Source organism: Lampetra fluviatilis, unplaced genomic scaffold (genome assembly GCF_964198595.1).
Source record: "Lampetra fluviatilis unplaced genomic scaffold, kcLamFluv1.1 SCAFFOLD_1124, whole genome shotgun sequence".
NCBI lineage: Eukaryota > Metazoa > Chordata > Hyperoartia > Petromyzontiformes > Petromyzontidae > Lampetra > Lampetra fluviatilis.
This window is the reverse complement of record NW_027620984.1, coordinates 23168-30563: the sequence shown is the minus strand read 5'-3', so window position 1 is coordinate 30563 and position 7396 is coordinate 23168. Positions and strand designations below refer to the sequence as shown.

General features: G+C 57.4%; 1 long non-coding RNA gene across 1 annotated transcript; it reads left to right on the top strand.

Moving 5' to 3' along the window:
• Nucleotides 1-2338: 2338 nt before the first annotated feature.
• LOC144954622 (uncharacterized) lies at nt 2339-5544 on the top strand. The gene is made up of 3 exons (XR_013641294.1): nt 2339-2537; nt 3665-3723; nt 5282-5544. It is a non-coding gene; the product is annotated as an uncharacterized LOC144954622 (long non-coding RNA).
• Nucleotides 5545-7396: the final 1852 nt, after the last annotated feature.

Here is a 7396-nt window from a genome sequence, read left to right as displayed (position 1 = left end):
GGGTGAGTGGGTGGGTGAGTGGGTGGGGTGGGTGGGTGAGAGAGTGGGTGAGTGAGTGGGTGGGTGGGTGGGTGAGTGGGGTGAGTGGGTGGGTGGGTGAGTGGGTGGGTGAGTGGTGGGTGGGTGAGTGGGTGGGTGGTGAGTGGGTGAGTGGGTGAGGTGAGTTGTGAGTGGGTGGGTGGGTGAGTGAGTGGGTGAGTGGGGTGGGTGAGTGGAGTGGGTGGGTGGGTGGGTGAGTGAGTGGTGGGTGGGTGAGTGGGTGGGTGGGTGAGTGGGTGAGGTGGTGGTGGGTGGGTGAGTGGGTGGGTGGGTGAGTGGGTGGGTGGGTGAGTGAGGGTGGGTGAGTGGGTGAGTGAGTGGGTGGGTGGGTGGTGAGTGGGTGGGTGGGTGAGTGGGTGGGTGGGTGAGTGGGTGGGTGGGTGAGTGAGTGGGTGAGTGAGTGGTGGTGGGTGGGTGGGTGGGTGAGGTGAGTGAGTGGGTGGGTGGGTGGGTGAGTGAGTGGGTGGGTGGGTGAGTGGGTGGGTGGGTGAGTGAGTGGGGTGGGTGGGTGGGTGGGTGGGTGAGTGGGTGGTGGGTGGGTGAGTGGGTGGGTGGGTGGGTGGGTGGGTGAGTGAGTGGGTGGGTGAGTGAGTGGGTGGGTGAGTGAGTGGGTGGGTGGGTGGGTGGGTGAGTGAGTGGGTGGGTGAGTGAGTGGGTGGGTGGGTGGGTGGGTGAGTGAGGGTGGGTGGGTGAGTGAGTGAGTGGGTGGGTGGGTGGGTGGGTGAGTGGGTGGGTGGGTGAGTGAGTGAGTGGGTGGGTGGGTGAGTGGGTGGGTGAGTGGGTGGGTGGGTGGGTGAGTGGGTGGGTGGGTGGGTGGGTGAGTGAGTGAGTGGGTGGGTGAGTGAGTGGGGTGGGTGGGTGAGTGAGTGGGTGGGTGGGTGAGTGAGTGGGTGGGTGGGTGAGTGAGTGGGTGGGTGGGTGGGTGGGTGGGTGAGTGAGTGGGTGGGTGAGTGAGTGGGTGGGTGGGTGGGTGAGTGAGTGGGTGAGTAAGTGAATGGGGTGTGTGGGTGGGTGAGTGAATTGGTGGGTGAATGAATGAGTGGGTGGGTCAGTGGGGTGGTGGGTGAGGTGAGGTGAGGTGAGTGGGTGGGTGGGTGGGTGGGTGAGTGAGTGGGTGAGTAAGTGAATGGGTGTGTGGGTGGGTGAGTAAATTAGTGGGTGAATGAATGAGTGGGTGGGTGAGGTGAGGTGAGGTGAGTGGGTGGGTGAGTAAGTGAGTGAGGGGGTAGGTGGGTTGGTGGGTTAGTTGGTGAATGGGTGGGTGCGTGTGTGGTTGGGGAGACGAAGGCGGCCGGTCGTGGTTCTGGTCACCCTACTACTCACTAACAGCACTTGCCCGTACAGCCTGCTAGAGGCTACACGGGGGAGCTTTGTCTGTGTGTGTGTGTAACAGCACTTGCCCCTACAGCCTGCTAGAGGCTACACGGGGGAGCTTTGTCTGTGTGTGTGTAACAGCACTTGCCCCTACAGCCCTGCTAGAGGCTACCTGGGGGAGCTTTGTCTGTGTGTGTGTAACAGCACTTGCCCCTGCAGCCTGCTAGAGGCTATATGGGGGAGCTTTGTCTGTGTGTGTGTAACAGCACTTGCCCCTACAGCCCTGCTAGAGGCTACACGGGGGAGCTTTGTCTGTGTGTGTGTAACAGCACTTGCCCCTACAGCCCTGCTAGAGGCTACACGGGGGAGCTTTGTCTGTGTGTGTGTAACAGCACTTGCCCCTACAGCCTGCTAGAGGCTACACGGGGGAGCTTTGTCTGTGTGTGTGTAACAGCACTTGCCCCTACAGCCTGCTAGAGGCTACACGGGGAGCTTTGTCTGTGTGTGTGTAACAGCACTTGCCCCTACAGCCTGCTAGAGGCTACCTGGGGGAGCTTTGTCTGTGTGTGTGTAACAGCACTTGCCCCTGCAGCCTGCTAGAGGCTATATGGGGGAGCTTTGTCTGTGTGTGTGTAACAGCACTTGCCCCTACAGCCCTGCTAGAGGCTACACGGGGGAGCTTTGTCTGTGTGTGTGTAACAGCACTTGCCCCTACAGCCCTGCTAGAGGCTACACGGGGAGCTTTGTCTGTGTGTGTGTAACAGCACTTGCCCCTACAGCCTGCTAGAGGCTACACGGGGGAGCTTTGTCTGTGTGTGTGTAACAGCACTTGCCCCTACAGCCTGCTAGAGGCTACACGGGGGAGCTTTGTCTGTGTGTGTGTAACAGCACTTGCCCCTACAGCCTGCTAGAGGCTACACGGGGGAGCTTTGTATTTTTTCTCATCCCCACCCCCCCCCCTCCCCCCCAGTCTCGGGTCCCAGCTTCTGCCCCTCACCCCGGAGCTCCCACAATGCCTCAGCGTGGCCCCACCGGTGGCGGCCATCTTGCCAAGGGGCGAGGTGGCTGGAGGTCACGACCCGGCGGCCATGTTGGTAGGGGGTGAGGCGCGGGCTGGGGTCATGACCCCGGCTCCCTGGAGCTTCCCGCGACCCCTGACCTACGGGGTTCCTGAGGGCAGCGGGGTGAGTGGGAGGGTGAGTGAGTGGGGTGGTGGGAGGGTGAGTGGGTGGGTGGGTGGGAGGGTGAGTGGGTGAGTGGGTGGGTGGGTGAGTGGGTGGGTGGGTGAGTGAGTGGGTGAGTGAGTGAGTGAGTGGGTGATGTGAGTGAGTGAGTGGGTGAGTGAGTGAGTGAGTGGGTGAGTGAGTGAGTGAGTGGGTGGGTGGGTGGGAGGGTGAGTGGGAGGGTGAGTGGGTGGGTGGGTGAGAGGGTGAGGTGAGGGGAGGGTGAGTGGGTGGGTGGGAGGGTGAAGTGAGTGGGTGGGTGGGAGGGTGAGTGGGTGGGTGGGTGGGAGGGTGAGTGGGTGAGTGGGTGGGTGAGTGGGTGGGTGGGTGAGTGAGTGAGTGAGTGGGTGAGTGAGTGGGTGAGTGAGTGAGTGTGAGTGAGTGAGTGGGTGTGAGTGAGTGAGTGAGTGGGTGAGTGAGTGAGTGAGTGGGTGGGTGGGTGGGAGGGTGAGTGGGAGGGTGAGTGGGTGGGTGGGTGAGTGGGTGGGTGGGTGAGTGGAAGGGTGGGTGAGTGGGTGAGTGGGTGGGTGGGTGAGTGGGAGAGTGGGTTAATGAGTGGGTGGGTGGGTGGGAGGGTGAGTGAGTGAGTGGGTGGGTGAGTGTGTAAATAGTTAGGTGGGTAGATGACTGGGTGAGTGAGTGGGTGGGTGGATTGGTGAGTGGGTGAGTAGATGATTGGGGTGAGTGAGTGGGTGGGTAGGCGACTGGGTGGGTGGATTGGTGGGTGGGTGAGTAAATGGGTGAGTGGGTAGATGACTGGGTGAGTGGGTGGGTGGGTGGATTGGTGGGTGGGTGAGTAAATGGGTGAGTGGGTAGATGACTGGGTGAGTGAGTGGGTGGGTGGGTGGATTGGTGGGTGGGTGGGTGGGTGGATTGGTGGGTGGGTGGATTGGTGGGTGGGTGAGTAAATAGGTGAGTGAGTGAATGGGTGAGTGCGTGGGTGGGTGAGTAGATGGCTGGGTGAGTGGGTGAGTGGGTGGGTGAGTGGGTGAGTGAGTGAGTGAGTGGGTGGGTGGATTGGTGGGTGGGTGGATTGGTGGGTGGGTGAGTAGATGATTGGGTGAGTGTATTTGTCTCCCCCCCCGCAGGATGGCCCCTCCCCCTGACCTCGTGAGTTCCTCCCCGGTGAGGGTGAGGTTGGACTACGGTGAGTGGTGAGCGGTGAGTGGTGGGGGGTGAGTGAGGCCGCTACGGTTGAGCGTGTGTCTGTGTGTCTGTGTGTTTATTTGTGTGTCTGTGTGTCTGTGTGTGTATGTGTGTGTCTGTGTGTTTATTTGTGTGTCTGTGTGTCTGTGTGTTTATTTGTGTGTCTGTGTGTGTGTCTGTGCGTTTATTTGTGTGTCTGTGTGTTTATTTGTGTGTCTGTGTGTGTCTGTGTGTGTATATGTGTGTCTCTGTGTGTTTGTGTGTGTCTGTGCGTTTATTTGTGTGTCTGTGGGTTTATTTGTGTGTCTTTGTGTGTGTGTGTGTCTTTGTGTCTGTGTGTGTGAATGTGTCTCTGTGTGTGTCTGTGTGTGTGTCTGTGTCTTTCTGTGTGTGAATGTCTGTATGTGTCTGTGTCTATGTGCGTCTGTTTATTTTGTGTTCTGTGTGTGTCTTTGTGTGTGTGAATGTGTGTGCGTGTGTGTCTTTTTGTGTGCATGTGTGTCTGTGTCATTCTTTGTGTGTGTCTGTGTCTGTGCGTGTCTTTGTGTGTGTGCATGTGTGTCTGTGTCTTTGTGAATGTGTGTCTGTGTGTGTGAATGTGTCTTTGTGTGTGTGCATGTGTGTCTGTGTGTCTTTGTATGTGTGAATGTGTCTGTGTGTGTCTTTGTGTGTGTCTGTGTCTTTGTGTGTGTGAATGTGTGTGTGCATGTCTTTGTGTGTCTTTGTGTCTGTGTGTGTGTCTTTGTGTGTCTGTGTGTGTGTCTTTGTGTGTGTGAATGTGTCTGTGTGTGTCTTTGTGTGTGTCTGTGTGTGTGTCTTTGTGTGTGTGAATGTGTCTGTGTGTGTGTCTGTGTGTGTGTCTTTGTGTGTGTCTGTGTGTGTGTCTTTGTGTGTCTGTGTGTGTGAATGTCTGTGTGTCTTTGTGTGTGTCTGTGTCTTTGTGTGTGTCAATGTGTGTGTGTGTCTTTGTGTGTGTGTCTGTGTCTTTGTGTGTGTCAATGTGTGCGTGTGTGTCTGTGTGTGTGTCTTTGTGTGTGTCTGTGTGTGTGTCTTTGTGTGTCTTTGTGTGTCTGTGTGTGAATGTCTGTGTGTCTTTGTGTGTGTGTCTGTGTCTTTGTGTGTGTCAATGTGTGTGTCTTTGTGTGTGTGTCTGTGTCTTTGTGTGTGTCAATGTGTGTGTGTGTGTCTTTGTGTGTCTGTGTGCGCTACGAACCCAGCGACCCGGGTTCGATTCCCGCTCACGGACAAAGTCAGTGGCAATTATCTGAACCGGTCCTGGGCCTCCCCTAGGTCGACTCAGCCTCAAATGAGTACCTGGTGCGGTGTGTAAACATCACTATCACTGGGGAGACAAAGGCGGCCGGGCGTGGTGCTGGCCACCCACCCCCTCGTGTGCCACTGTGCCGGCCTTCATAGGTGCTCGCTAACAGCACTTGCCCCTACAGTCTGTTAAGGCTACACGGGGGATCTTTGTCTGTGTGTGTGACCGTGCGGGTGTGGTGATGTCACCGCAGCCGTTACTGACCTTTAACCCCGCTCACCCCACCCCCCCCCCTAAGGAATTGATGGGGCATCACCTTTGACCTCTCCAAAATTCACGACCCCTGACCTCCCAGCCTCCTTGGCCCCTGGAGCGGTGGAGGTCGCAGGTCAAATCCTCCCCGCGACCCCTGAACTTCCAAACTTCTGCGGCCTCTTGACCTCTGCTGCGCCAGAGGTCGCCGCGACCCCTAAACTACCCGAGATGCTGAGGTCGTGGTACAGCACCACACCCCACTCGTAGCGGCGGTGCTGATTGTTGCTGGCCACTCGCCCACCCACTCACTCAGTCACCCACTCACTCACTCAACCACTCACCCACCCACCCACTCACCCATCCACTCACCCACTCACTCACTCAGTCACCCACTCACTCACTCAACCACTCACCCACCCACCCACTCACCCATCCACTCACCCACTCACTCACTCAGTCACCCACTCACTCACTCAACCATCCACTCACTCACTCAACCATCCACCAATCCACTCACTCAACCACCCACTCACCCACTCACTCACCCACTCACCCATCCACTCACCCACCAACTCACTCACCCATCCACCCATCCACTCACCCATCCACCCATCCACTCACCCATCCACCCATCCACTCACCCATCTACCCACTCACCCATCCACCCACTCACCCATCCACCCATCCATCCACTCACCCACCCACTCACCCATCCACTCACCCACCAAGCCACTCACCCACCCACTCACCCACTCACTCACTCACCCACCCACTTACTCACCCACCCACTCACTCACCCATCCACCCACCCACTTACCCATCCACCCACTCACCCATCCACTCACCCACCCACCCACTCACTCACTCACCCACCCACTTACTCACCCACCCACTTACTCACCCACCCACTTACTCACCCACCCACTCACTCACCCATCCACCCACCCACTTACCCATCCACCCACTCACCCATCCACCCATCCACTCACCCACTCACCCACCCACTCACCCACCCACCCACCAATCCACTCACCCACCAATCCACTCACCCACCAATCCACTCACCCACCCATCCACTCACCCATCCACCCACCCATCCACCCACCCATCCACCCACCCATCCACCCACCCACCCACCCACCAATTCACTCACCCACCAATTCACTCACACACCCACTCACACACCCACTCACCCATCCACTCACCCACCAACTCACTCACCCATCCACCCACCCACTCACCCATCCACCCACCCACCCACTCACCCACTCAACCATCCACCAATCCACTCACCCACCCATCCACCAATCCACTCACTCACCCACTCATCCACCCACCCACTCATCCACCCACCCACTCACCCACCCACTCACTCACTAACCCACCAATCCACTCACCCACCCACTCACCCACTCACCCACCCACCCACCCACTCACTCACTAACCCACCAATCCACTCACCCACCCACTCACCCACCCACTCACTCACTAACCCACCAATCCACTCACCCACCCACTCACCCACTCATCCACCCACCCACTCACCCACCCACTCACTCACTAACCCACCAATCCACTCACCCACCCACTCACCCACCCACCCACTCACCCACCCACACGTTTTTGTCTGAATAAAGTTTGTTTGGAACAGTGATTGAGGGCTGAGCCTGCAAATATATAATTATTTAATTTCCAAAACCACCATCACCACGACCACAGCGTCTGAGAAAAACAGACTCACACAGACTCACATCGACACAGCGACTTACACAGACACCCGGGCACCAACTCATATAGACAGACACAGTGACTCAGACAGACTTGCACAGACACAGACTGACACAGAGACTGACACAGAGACTCACATAGAATCAGACACACATAGACACAGACTGACACAGAGACTCACAGAGACACACAGAGACTCAGACTGACACAGACTCACAGAGACACACACACACAGAGACACACACACACACAGAGACACACAGACACACAGAGAGACTCTCACACACACACAGAGACACACACACACACACAGAGACACACACACACAGAGACACACACACACACAGAGACACACAGACACACAGAGAGACTCTCACACACAGAGACACACAGACACACAGAGAGACTCTCACACACACACACACACAGA